Here is a 13,629-nt window from a genome sequence, read left to right on the forward strand (position 1 = left end):
CACTGACCCTGGCGAGCATAGAAAAGCTGGGAGGCTGCATTCAAGAGATTTAAATAAACCCCAATAGAGTAGTAGAGATCTCGCTCATTAATGTGAATAGGATCCCATTGTAATGGCTCGTAATGGATGTCAGAACCATGCCGGGGCAGGTTGAGGCATGTTCATTCTGGTAAAACAACAACTGGTAGAAATGTCCCACTTACACAACTGTTTAAGCTGTGTCTATGCTTTTGTATTGGTTCCTTGCAAAAGAAAGCTATAGTCAGTGCCAGAAGAGGAAGTGAAGGGTTAAGGAGAAGACAGTGGTGACTGCAACACTCATCACTGCTCAGCTGTCCCTGCACATTACTGAGATAAGCCTTCAAACTTTCCCTCTCCTCTCTCTCTTCCACTTCATATCACTTTGCTGACCTCTTTTCTGATCTCTCATCCTCTCTCTTCTCTCTCTCTCTCTCTCTTTGAATTCACAGTGTTCACCAGCAAACCAATGCATTAAGCACAGGCCTACCATGACATGAAAATACTTGCCATACCACATATTGTTCTAAGCATCCTGAGTTGCATTGAAAGCAGTGGGTTAACCATTAGCCGTGGCTTTTAACTACCAATGCTAGTCAAGGAGGCTGGCTGCGTGGCCAGTCATTTGTCTGGAACTCTTCTTAGTTTCACAGTAAAGGGTGTTTTTTTTAATGCACAGCTCCGGGCATGACTCCTGTTAGACTGAAACTAGTTTGTCTGGTTAAACTTGAGGTGCCTTTTAAATTCCAGAGAACAGTCCAGGCTACGATATGTAACATAGTTGCTGGTGTAGACTTCAGTCCAACCCCAGTTCTAGAGTGCATGGCTGGAGCTGTCAAGAATGCATGCGTCATACAGAAAGCTAGGCACAAACAGCTCACTTGTATTCATCATGAAACTCCACTCAATGACTAAAAGCAAATGCAGGTTGCGAAATCACATTTGAGTGGTTTTAATTTAGCCATGTAACACACTCACAAAGCAGAAATAAGGACAATAATAACTGAATTACTAAAGCAGTATGCAAAGATAGACATGAGACAGGAGAAACCACACTGATGTGTAACCAACGACACACAAAAAACTGCACGCAAACCAGCCCAGTAGTCAGAGGACTGCGACCCTTTGTTAAGGGTGCACCTGTCTAAGGGCCACCTGTCCCTCTGCAAGTCAGCACCCAGAGATACAGCAGCTGACACAGTCAGTACCAGAGAGAGAGAGAGAGAGAGAGAGAGAGAGAGAGAGAGAGAGAGAGAGAGTAAGATTGGATTTCAGTTCTATTCTCCAGGGACATAGAGGGGGAAGAAGGGAAAGGGAGGATGTGAGCTGATTTCACGGTACATTGTAAGTTGTCATTTCTACACCACCCCAAAATGTCCTGACTGTCAAAAACTTTTTGTTTTCTGCACCGTGGACATTCTCAAAGCAGAACACAAAATTGTCAGACTACACTCTACAAGTTCACTCTCTCAACCAAATCATGTAAACACATTAGATTTGATATTTGATTCTACAGCCAAACCTTCAACTGGATAAGCAACGTTAAGGCTTCAGGTCACACACATCATCAACCCTGTTCAAGTGTCCATGAAGCAAGACAATGTATCTCTAGATACAAGTTAATTAACCTGACCTTGCCCTCTGACCTGCCTAAGTCCCCTAAACAGACAGGCAGAAGAAAAATGTCCATGCTGTTGTTGTATTATCCTGTTATGTGCAGTAAAGCGGGATAAAATAGAAAGACTTTTTTTTTGTCATTTTATAGAATAAAAGAAAGACAGCCGTCATGTGAAACCACGTTTAAATACGAGTCACTGTCACATAATCAATCTATTTGTGGCCAAAGTGTAAGCCTGTGAGCCCTGTCACAAACACTAACATTTAGCTATACAGTACAGCCAGATGAGAACTCTGAACAATCCCATTGAGACAGCGCGAGCAGAGGACGCCGGGGACCTTGTAAACAAAGACACTCTTATTCAATCATTTGGTCGACGTTACCGACGCTGCCCTACAGTTGTGTACTTCGTGAAGTCCACTCACAAATCGGTTATTCTTACCTCAAGTCGGTCGAAGGGGAATTACTCCTGTTTTTCAGTCGTCTGTGCGTTAACTTTTCACAGCCATCGAGACGATAAGTTCTTCCCGGCGGATTGTACTTTAGCCACCGTAACCTTTCCAGGCTTTAGCTTCGCGCTCTTCGCTGCATGTTTCAGACATTTGTGACAAACACGTACATGTACAGTTTATTTTCACTCCGTCGGGTATTCAGGAGACTGATGCGACCGCGTAGCTTTACCTACAACAGCCCAGGAAGGAAGGGGAATCTCCAAGGAGCAAATAGAGAATGCACGTACGCCAAATGCGTACCGGGTAGTTGCTAACTGCTTGCGAGCACACGTTAACGTACGTAAAGCTTTTCAAGAATTCGGGGGTAGAAAACTCAATTTCCCATGTTCAACACGGATATTTGCAACTAGGATATCCGGGTACAAATGTCGTAACCTTTGCATATTTATTATTATTATTATTATACCTAACTAAAATACATTTATATTCAAATGTGTGATAGCGCCTTTCCTTTCATTTTGTTAACCTACATTGTAAAATGACCCTTGCTGTGGTTAGATTTAAATCTTGAGTTTCAAATCTCAGAGTAGATTCCCCCTTTCTACCTCACAGGCCAGTGTCAGACAGTGGCACTCTAGTGTCATCTAGTGGCACTAAATTGGAACTGTCCGATTTGAACCATTGGTATCAGCAATTTGTGAGGCTGGATGTGAGGTGTAAATGCAATAAAATAGATAATTTCACAACTTGAAAATGTACGTCATCTACAAGCTTCTTTATCTACTTTTCTAAAATTGTAGTTTTACTTTTATATAAAGCAGCTATGATATAGTGGGCAGAATCCTCACTGGCTTACTGTATGATGCAAGTCCTATCATTTCGGGGAACGTATGTAGGAGCACTGGCACCCAATAAAAAGTAACATTTGGGTCCAACAAATAAGACCCTCTGACAACCAATAAAATGCTTGTTATAGACTATTATTACTACTACTTTGATTGCTGCTAGGGTAATATTGTTGGTAATATTATAATTGGTATAGCTATGCTTATTGTAATTATGTGCAATAGGGATTTCTGGATTTTATATTTTGTTCATTACTGTCTTGTGACACATTTTTGTGTGTCACAGATTTAGATAATTTGACAAGGCAGACATATGGTAGTGGTTTCAAAACATCTGGCCAAAGCACTACAGTTGAAAATTAACCGGCTGGCTAACACTGGCACGTTTACAGAGATGTTGATTGATGTGCGTTGTCCTTTATAAATAAAAAATAAATGTAATATCATATAATGTCATATCACTAGTGTAGTTACTCCAATGATTGTTATTGCTGTTGCCGCCATCAAAGTGTGTGATTGTTTTGAAGCACTCAAACTGCACCCTAAAAATGTATTGAACATAAGGAAATATTAAGTTTGTCGTATTGTAGTATACTATTAATATCTATGGCCACTATTACTACTACAGAATGCAGAATGATATCAGGTGGTTTGGGCTCTGACCTTTTATACCACCATGTATGCTTCTTGAATGAATGCTTATTGCCTTGTCAACATGATAATGAAAATTAAAAGTTAAAATATGGCTCTAATATTCTAGGAATCTTTGTTTTGTACAAATCACTTGAATATTGCATGTATGGAATATATTTTTATATTCAGGTTGATGTAGGCTGTGGCTCTAAAGTCATTTACCTAAATGGACCTAACTTTTCAGCAAACTATAAATCAAGACTAAACTTAATTCCAATTCACTCATAAGGTTGAGAATTTTGGATTTTATTTGTTACTATAGGTCTACACCTATCTTGAGTTCATATCATATCTATAACTCTGCTATTTCTGTTTAAACCACAAGTGGAATTTATATTTCATTAGGATAAAGTAGCATGTGAAACGTTCAGTGAGTTCTGGATTATCTCTGTTAATGCCGGTGTCACCAGGGTTGTTTGAACCGGGGAAATTCAGAGGATTAGGCCAATATCAACATGGTCGGTGTAGGCTACTTCAATAATGAGATAACAGAGCGAAGTCTAAAAACCTTTTATTGCCATTAAGATAATTTCCCTGTGTGCAATCAATTGAATCGCCAAAAATTCACTTGGATGTGTGTTTGAACCATTGTAGAAAACACAATGAACCGGGTTTGTGTTGGGTGACTGATTCCATGCCAATTAGCTACCTTGAAGAAAGTTCATAAATTAATAATAAGTATACATCTCAGTAATATCCTTTAACATCATTGGGGGAAATACATCCTTCCATCGGTTAAGAGACACAATCAATAAATATCTTGGATTACAGTGATTTATCTTCAGGGCTGACTGAGTGAGGCGGAGCAAAGCATCCCTTTGATAGAAGCAGGCAGAAGAGTTGGGAATGAGTCTAGGCGGAGAAAGTTACTGCTGGACGTGGTCTCTCACATGTCGGGTAGTAAATTACTAGTGTTCACGGTCTACAGTATACATGCTTAGAAAATGTTAGCACCGGTGTGACATACTTAATCTTTTGAGCGGTTGAGTTAAAGTAGCTAACACGGTCCGGGAAGGAAACGAAGATTTCTTCGTCAAGAAGGTAACGTTACGCGAATGAATTAATCTTTGTACACTTCTTCTTCTTTTTTTGTCTCCATTAGACACTTGTGCACTTGTTCTTCGCCAGAGCGAAACAAGATAATTTCGGTCGCGACTTTTCTTTTGTGTGTGCGCTTGGGCTAACTTATTTTTATTTTTAGAAACGACAGAAAGTTTGTAGCTAGCCCACTTCACTAAAATCTTCGTGGGTGTATTGTTTCCAATGGCCAGAGTCGGTGCGTACACACTGTTGTCATGACAATGCTAGGGAAACCCAGCGCGAGGCACGTTGGGAGACACAAAAGACACCAGCCTCAGTGTTCAGCATGGTTTAGGACTTTATTCCGCTACACAAACTCCCCTAAAAGTTCACTGAAAGTCTAAAACAAGACCGCGGGAAGTGCAATCTTATTCTCCTTTACTCTTCTGCGTGAAAATATAAAAGAAAGACAGGCAGCCTTGCTAACATTTAGTCATATGTATCCTGTGTCAGTGGAAAGAAGAGCACTTTGGGAGGTAAGGGGGTCAGAAGGATATGTGAAAACTGTTGGGCTAAGGTGTGTCCTGTGTTTATATGAGACAACTTGTGACCCTGCTAGCCAGGAAAGGGATGCTTTTAGCCGGCTCTTTGCTGTTTTATGGCCAACACACACATGTGGAAATGACTGGCTTCCACAATAGTGAGTGAATAACACAATTGTCTTAGGGGAAAAGGAAAAAGATGTGTGTGGGCGAGTGGGGGGCAACGATTGCATGAGGGACAGAAATGTGTCATTGTATGCTTCGTAGGGCTTGTATTCATGTGTATGTGGAGATGGTAGGAAGGTGGGGTCAGGGTTCCTTTACATGACCATGGACTCATGAGAGGACATGAGAGGACACAACGGTAGTGGAGTGGGGGGTTTGGGGGGGGGCGCTTTATTTATATCACTACTGCAGATGTTACCACACACATACAGTACACACACCCGGACACAGCGAAACAGGCAGCTACTACTGGCAGAAGTGTGACTTTTGACAAGCAGGATAAGCTCTCCCTCTCTGATGACTCATGATTAAACTTGTTTACAAAGTCCAGATGCTAAAAGATGACAGTCTCATGGACCAGTGCCATACTTGTCATTAAATGCAACAACAGCAAAAATATCCTCCTACTGCTCATACATAAAACACTGGGTGGCCAAAACAATAGGAAGACCAAACCACACCAAAGCCAGAAAGCTAGCTATATACATTATTATAATCCATATATTGTATCATTTGAAATTGTCTCTAATCTGTATAATTTATATTTTATATTTTTCTAATTTATCTAATTACTCACTTAAAAGCATTGTCATTGCATTCAGTAGCACCTTGCTGTTAGATAAACATTTTTCTTGCTTGAAAAATAACCTGAACAATAAATCAATTATCAAAATAGTCTAGCAGTATAGCAATAGTCTTTGGAAGTTCGCTTTTAGAGATGGGAACATTGTGTGACACATGTTATCTTATTACCATGATAATGATGGTGTCATAATGCACAACATTCTATGGTATGCAATACTATATACGAGTCAAGCAGATATTGTAATTCATTTTGTACAGTTAGCCTATTAATAATATTCTGTTTCACAGAATGGTTGTAAGCCAGGGAGATATAAAAAAAAAAAACACATGGCATGTCATCTCAGTTTTTTTTAACACAAAACAGTAGCACCTATAGCCTACTGTATGTGTGCTAAAATACTAGCGAGCAGAGCAGTATGAATATATTTATGATAATAATCTTTTCAATTAAAGCAAGTGAAAACTTTAAAAGTGCAGTAATACAGAGGCTATCTAAATGAAGTCGACAATACATACAGTATGTTTAATAGCTATAAATAACAGTCACAGAATTGCTTCCAGTCATATGAATTATTTATTTAAAGATAATGGCAACATATTGCTGCATTGATTATTTGTCCTGCCAATGATCTATGTCAGCCTTCCCTCTCTCCTTGTGTGTTGGGGCATGTAGCCGCATCTTCCCAGTCTGGCTTTCACCCGCAGGGCCTGGGAGCACACTGACAAAACTACGCACGCACGCACGCACACACACACACACACACACACACACACACACACACACACTCATTCATGCAGTCATGCACATGGGGCAACATGAACAAGCATACATCAAAGATACATCTGTTTCTTATGCATGTTTGATGGGACAGGCAGGCAGTGGCTGGCCACTGCTCCAAGTTACAGCACAGATTAGTATGCATGACTAGGTGGAAGCAAAGCTGTGAATGTGGATGACTTTGGCGAGGGAAAGAAGGTAGATATGCGAAAACAGACATGAAACATGAGGAATGTGTTCAATACTCTTTTTTTTTTATTATTATTTTTTTTTACATAATTTGGTTTTGACAGTTAGCCTAGATGACCTTTAGGCGTATGATGACCAAAAAGCCACCACCATTAAGTCTAAGTGAATAGGGGAGATCTGGATAGAACCACAGCATATTATACAGCTGAGACACTATTGACTTAATAACTCTTTTCTCTGTTGTGCAGTTGTCTTTTGTCCCGGCTGTTTGATGTATTGTTGGCCTTTTTAGCTGCGAGCAGCTGATACAAGTCCCTTTCTCTGGTTGTCAGTCTGTTGCCCAGACTTTGCCATACTGGGACACAGTTAGAAAAACTGTATCAGTTTGTTTCCCAGGCCAAGATCATTTAGGAAATTGCTAAAATAATGTTTATATGTATGCTTGTCTATATTTTGTAGACTTAAAGATCATTTCCAAGACATACAGTATCAGTCAGAGCTTAGATTGGTTGGTAAAGTCTGTTTACCACATCAGACATTCTGACTTCTAAAAAATAACAACAAAGTGAAAAATGAATTTTCCCAAGGGGATACATAAAGTACTTCTTTCTTGTTCTTCCTTCTTTTAATTCAGTCCAATTAGCAAAGACAAAATGATTCTTTAGAGATTAATGTGTCGATCATCTAAAAAAAAGAAGAAGAAAAAAATGTCATCTTTAATGTCTTTAATGCTTATTTCTGTCTTACAAATACTCAAAAAAGAATTTGAATTCACATGAAATACAGAAACTTCATAAAATAAAAGCAATTTTCAAATTTCAGAAAGTTTAACAAAGTAGCAAAATAATCAGTTTAAAAAACTCTCGGATTCATTTTCTTTGACCTATAACTAATAGTTTGAGCACAAGTCATGTGGTATCAGTCAGTGTTCTTGTACAGCACAGAACATGTCAAGAAAAATGCCGGTGCATGTAAAGGGAAGGTGAGTTAGGCCTCTTGCACACTGCCTGCGTGGCGTGAGCGTGGCGTTTCTGTTGCGTGTCAGTTGCGTGGCGGCTGCGTGGCGTTTTCGATGTCTTTACACACCAGAAATGTGTCTGACGCGGCGCTGCTGCTGCTGCTGCTGCTGCTGCTAGCCTTGTCTGTACACATGTATGTTTCCCATTGATAAAATGAAATAATATATACTGATTTGATTACAGCAAAGACAACGTCGGCAGTATTGACGGCAAAATAGCCTACCGAATATTTTGTTCTGTATTGACAGGTGCAATATTTGAAAATTGATAATTATTTATTATTATTTTGTTAAATTACATTTATATCTGCATTCAAGTCAAAACCTAGAGACTTTCAAACATCAAAATGTCATTTATTAAATGTATTTGTGTCAAAATGACATATAAACATCTTTTCGTATTCTATTTTGCCCGAAAACGCTTCCAACACGCTTGCGTGTCGCGTGAAAAATAGGCGTCGGTCCTATTTCTAGCATCCACGTGTTTTTGGCGCGGCTCAAGACGTGAGACGTGCGTGTCACGCAGGGCAGTGTGCAAGCTCTAACCTGTTACCATGGGAGCTGAAATAAAAATGGACACGCCACGCAGCTGACACGCTCACGCTCACGCCACGCAGGCAGTGTGCAGGAGGCCTTAGTTTGCATTTTCTTCACCTTGCAGCACAATGCCACTCTGTCAACATCCGCTGTCTTTGCTTTGCCAGGATGTTAAAATCAGTAAAAGCTGGATTTGGCAGACTATCAATTGCAAATAAAAATGGACTGTAGCAGTTCTTGGCACAAAGAGATACGCGCATGATGGTGCATCCCAAATTAAAGTGAAGTTCACCTTCCAAAACATTCAGCACTTTGGATCAAGGGAGAGTCCCGTCGGTTCAACTCGACAATATGTTTCCCTTCTCACCAGATGTTCTGTTTGATTAACATGCAGCCCCGGGGCGGGAGAGGTGTTACCACCCATACGCAGCTTATCCAGGTGCCGCAGCTCTGAATAATGAACTCACATTAACACGAATAATATTCATTAGATTCATAATGTGTTTCGTTGAGTGAGAAATAGATCAGTGTTATTGGCATACAGCAAGGTTTGTGGGCGATGATTAAGAAAGTCTTTCTGTGTTAATGTGTTCTTGAGTGGAAAGCAGCTTTCATGCACATTCTGTACAATCAAGTTTAACTGTGTGTGTGAAGAAGAAGAAGATAATATACTGTCTCCATACCATGAAGCACATGTAAAAAGTCAATCCTTAGCACAGCTATTTAAGTAGGCCTATGTACCAAATGTAAAAATCAGACATAAAGCAATGGTAGTTGAATAGGATGGAGATGGAGAGAAATTGATAATCTTCAAATTCTTTAGATCCCTAAGTGGAGGGATCCTGAATAGTAATTTTGAATACATTCAGGAAAGTCCAAGACAGCAGAGAAACCAAGGCTATCTCTGTTTCCATCATAAATCACACAGTGTGAAGACAACTTTGAAACTCAACACCTTAAGATCTGAGAAGCCTACCGAGGCCCTTAAAGAGACAGAGAGAGGCTGACAGATATAGAGGCACAGACAAAAGACAACGCTATGGTTTGAGTGATTGCATGTCCTGTATGTTTCCAGAAACATCAATGAAACCTCCGGTTTTAAAATGAGTGATGATTTTGATGAATGAGTGAAAGATAGCATACCCCATCTGCACATACTTCTAGGTGTATGCGCACTGCTGCCGGCTAACATGTATGTGTATGTTCCCAGGTGAAAGCCAGGAGTCTCACTGTAAGAGGAGGATTACCAAGTCAAACCTGGGGAGACACTGGAGCCCCGGGGTGCTGGAATGGAACAACTCATTGAGTAAGAGAGATTCTTAATTAGTCTTATTTGAAAAGTGGGTTTTACGCAGTATGTTAACATGTTTTTATTGTGTTTACTAAATGAACTTCCTGTCTCTATTTTGGGGCTTCCTGGAACTGTTGCCCAAACTTGTGTTGTGAGCATTGTGACTGGAGAAGCATTTCAGCCATATATATAGCAGATTGCAGACACTGCATGCCCTTCTAACCAGTAGTTTAAACTATACATATATATATATATTTGAAGGTTAGGTTGAAGGTTTGTAATTAAGTGTTTGCACAAGCTGAGGTGAGGACATTAAGAAGGAAGCATGAAGATACGACTGACTGACTGACTGTCTGTTTGAAATACAACATCTTGACAGAAATTGAAAACAAGCTCAGTCCCACTGTTCTTTATGGACACCTCTTCTGGCAGGTGGTGACATCTAAACACATGCTGTGTGTTTCTCTGACTTGTCTCTCCCTGTTTTAGTAGGACAGGTTGATGAGGTGCTTGAAGGTGGTTTACCGCCCAACGTGTCTGGGCATTTTAAGAGCCTGATATTTACTTTTTTTTTTTTTTAGCAAAAACAGAGCTCATCATCATCCACTATGCAAAAAGGTTGCATTTTTGATTTGAAGAATGGAGTTTCTGGATACAGAGTCATAGAGTCACAGTAAAGCAGGCAGGACGGGGAATACAAAGAAACCCATATGTAATCAGGAATTTGCACACACAAATCAGGCTCACAAAAATCACACAATTATACATAAACACACATTTTTTACTCTATGTCTCCCTTTGCAGCAGTGAGCTAGCGGAAAAAATGAAAAAAATCCTGGGAATAATGCCACAGAGGAGCGATAACCAAACTGCTTTTGTGCAGGCAAGCTCACGCTTTTGGGGGATGGGGACTTGATTTATGTAACCCTACATACCTCCAGTCCTCCTTTGTGAGGGAACGTTTCTTATCAACAGTGCTAGACTTGATTGATACATTTTGACATCATTCCTATCTATCTAGCTATCTATCTATCTATCTAGCTAGATATCTATCTAGATATCTAACTATCTCAAACTCAGCTTTCATTATGCGTTTCCTCGAAAACCTGCTTTTCTTCTTTCTGCAAATAGTAGCCTCCTTTGCAAATATATCTCTTCCCCTCTTTGTGTCTCAGTGCAGCTGTGGCTGAACAGAGTGTGATAAGAGCCATGGGGAGTTGTATCTTCTTGGCTCTATTTGCATGTCTTTTCCCCTTCTTCTCAGCCTATTCTGCAGATAGCAGAAACCGGATTGGCATTGTGTCTCTGGGGTGTGTGCGCACACAGTATAGTAAGTGCTGTCTGTCTGTCTGTGTGTGTGACTGTCCATTCAAGTATATTTTGTGTGAATCACACTCTCCTTGTCATTTCACTACCTCTGTCTCTCACCGGCGCGGGTAGATGCCACATGTATAATTCATACCTGTGTCTGTGCATAGGAAGGGATGCATGCTTTCCCTCCTACTCACCCCAACCTGTCAAGTGAAACCATTCATTTACAGTATATCAGTACTGGCCCCTCTCGTGTCTCACATTGACAGTGACGCATTAGTGGTTGTTGAATCACCCTCCTCATTATCCAACACCCCCTGGCTCCTTTGCCAATATGCCTAGCAGAAGTTACCGACCTGCCGCTGGCTTGCGCAACTCTGCTCTTCACTCGGGCCTGTGACTCACTGGTGAGTCATCGCGACAGGGAAAGGGGCTATAAATGCACCTCCAGGCAAGGGCAGTGCACCCACACAGTTGTGCACATGGTGCATGTGTGCACATGAGCACACACCTTCTCTGTTGTTACCAAACTCTGTTGGAGTCACAGCGTGTTGATGTTCATATGGTGTGTGTGTGTGTGTGTGTGTGTGTGTGTGTGTGTGTGTGTGTGTGTGTGTTTTTTGTGTCACACACACACACACACACACACACACACACACACACACACACACACACACACACACACACACAATTATTTAGTACAGTATACTAATAATCACAATTGTAATTAAAAAGATTTTTCAGTCTTTTTCAGATAACAACCGAAAAGCAGAACTAGTAATTGTTTGACATTCAAATGACTGTTCTGTTGACTCTGCCTCGATTAGATAGCCAAGCATAGTGATGAGGACCGTTCTGATGTTTGTGCCAAATTGGGTTCAGAGTGGTGGGCATTCAGCCACTAGAGGGAGACACCACCATTAGTTTCTAACACGAAAGGTTGAGTTCACAGAGTAAATGATATTATATTATTATCTTCATGTGAACTCGCTGTTGACTATCAAAGCATCATCATATTTCCACTCTTTCTGTAAACTGATATTTTTTTTAAGGATGGATGTCTGTTACTTGATTGAAATTGCCAGTTCATAAATTAACTCAAGTTGTAGCAACAGAAATCTAAGTTTGGGAGAGTGGGCGATAATGCCTCTTCATTTTAATTCCCTTATAACATCTTTTCACAGTTCCTCTGTCTCCATCAGTTTTGAACTCCTAAGAGGCTTATCTGCTGATGTGTATATTTCTTGTAATAGTCAAACACACAAAAAAATGGAACTTGCATATATGAAATCAGAAAAATGTTCCTGAAGTGTGTGGCTCAATATTAGATATGAGATTGTTTAATATCCCATGACACAACCTGTCATTTTGTGACAGTTTAACGCAGGTGTGGGGTGACAGCTTTGTAGAAGTGGGCCTCTAGAAACCTCGTAATTTCCCCCCGTTTCACTTGACAAATATCCTACAGGTTACGTAAAGAAATTTACATATCCAAAATCAGTTATTCCTATGGGATACCATACCACTGCTTTAGTGACTGACATTAAATCACTGTTAAATATGGCTCTAACATTCCTCAGGGGGGATTTCCCTTTCCTTGCATGTTTTCCAAGAATGCGTCACTTTGTAAAAAGCCCACTACATTTGAGTGGTAAACCAAAGCAAAAAAACATCCTGAGCATACAAAATGTCCCCGGCAACCAAAAATGGGATAGTGAATGACATATATCCAAGAGAAGATATTTTATAACTCTGATTACTGTTATCATAAACGGAGAAACAAATCTGAAAAAGATTCACCAGTGTCGGGAAAGTTTGACAACATTGACTACAAAATTGGATGAAATTTACCACAAGTCATTTTTGTATTATGATAACCTGATGAATTAAGTTTGGTCAGACATTTGAAAGAACTATGGAGGAGTTGAACGTTTTCTTAAACTGTTATTGTGTTTTGGAGTTGGATTCTGAAATGTGTGCAAACTGATAGCCTGTAGTAGATGATTCATGTTCCCTTGGAGACAATAAAAGTGTCATCATCATCTCGCTGTCAGGGATTTCAGCAGTGCTGGATTTCATGTGACGGATGGAGCTGTTGTGTGGTCATGATTAGGGTCATACTGCACTGAATACTGAAGTAGCAGCCAAACCTTTACCTCGATGAGTCTTTTAAACTGACATGAAGTCCGTCTTTAGTGCTCCATCCAAGGTTTCTATATCGCCGCCTTGGGCAACAAATAAATGAGATGGCCGTCGCGCAGCAGTGGAAGCTTTTAATAGCTCATTAATGTCCCTCTTTGTCTCTGCTGACATCAGAATCGTTTGTCTGGAACAGCTGTCCAGAGCAAATTTACCAGTTCCTTTTTCAAGGGATTGAATTACTTGCGTCGAGGTTAAACTGGCAGAAATCTGATCGTGGGGTCCCACTTTAGATTTATTCACACAGCCTATGAAGGAATCTGTGTAGGGAAATTGAGGTCCAGGCTATTTGAAGAGGTAATGGCCAC

The 13,629-nt window shown here is 40.3% G+C and overlaps 1 protein-coding gene and 1 long non-coding RNA gene across 2 annotated transcripts in view; one reads left to right on the plus strand and one right to left on the minus strand.

The window, feature by feature from the left end:
- The window catches only part of capn15 (calpain 15), a 38,644-nt gene extending 36,301 nt beyond the window's left edge, over positions 1-2,343 (minus strand). The window contains exon 1 of the mRNA XM_078278796.1: positions 2,079-2,343. The gene's annotated coding sequence lies outside the window, so the exon portion shown is untranslated. The remainder of the gene's footprint in view (positions 1-2,078) is intronic.
- Positions 2,344-4,491: 2,148 nt separating this feature from the next.
- LOC144536733 (uncharacterized) overlaps positions 4,492-13,629 on the plus strand; it is a 26,501-nt gene continuing 17,363 nt past the window's right edge. The window contains exons 1-2 of the long non-coding RNA XR_013503772.1: positions 4,492-4,667; positions 9,731-9,826. This is a non-coding gene — a long non-coding RNA (uncharacterized LOC144536733). The remainder of the gene's footprint in view (positions 4,668-9,730; positions 9,827-13,629) is intronic.

Source organism: Sander vitreus, chromosome 21 (genome assembly GCF_031162955.1).
Source record: "Sander vitreus isolate 19-12246 chromosome 21, sanVit1, whole genome shotgun sequence".
Taxonomy (NCBI): Eukaryota; Metazoa; Chordata; class Actinopteri; order Perciformes; family Percidae; genus Sander; species Sander vitreus.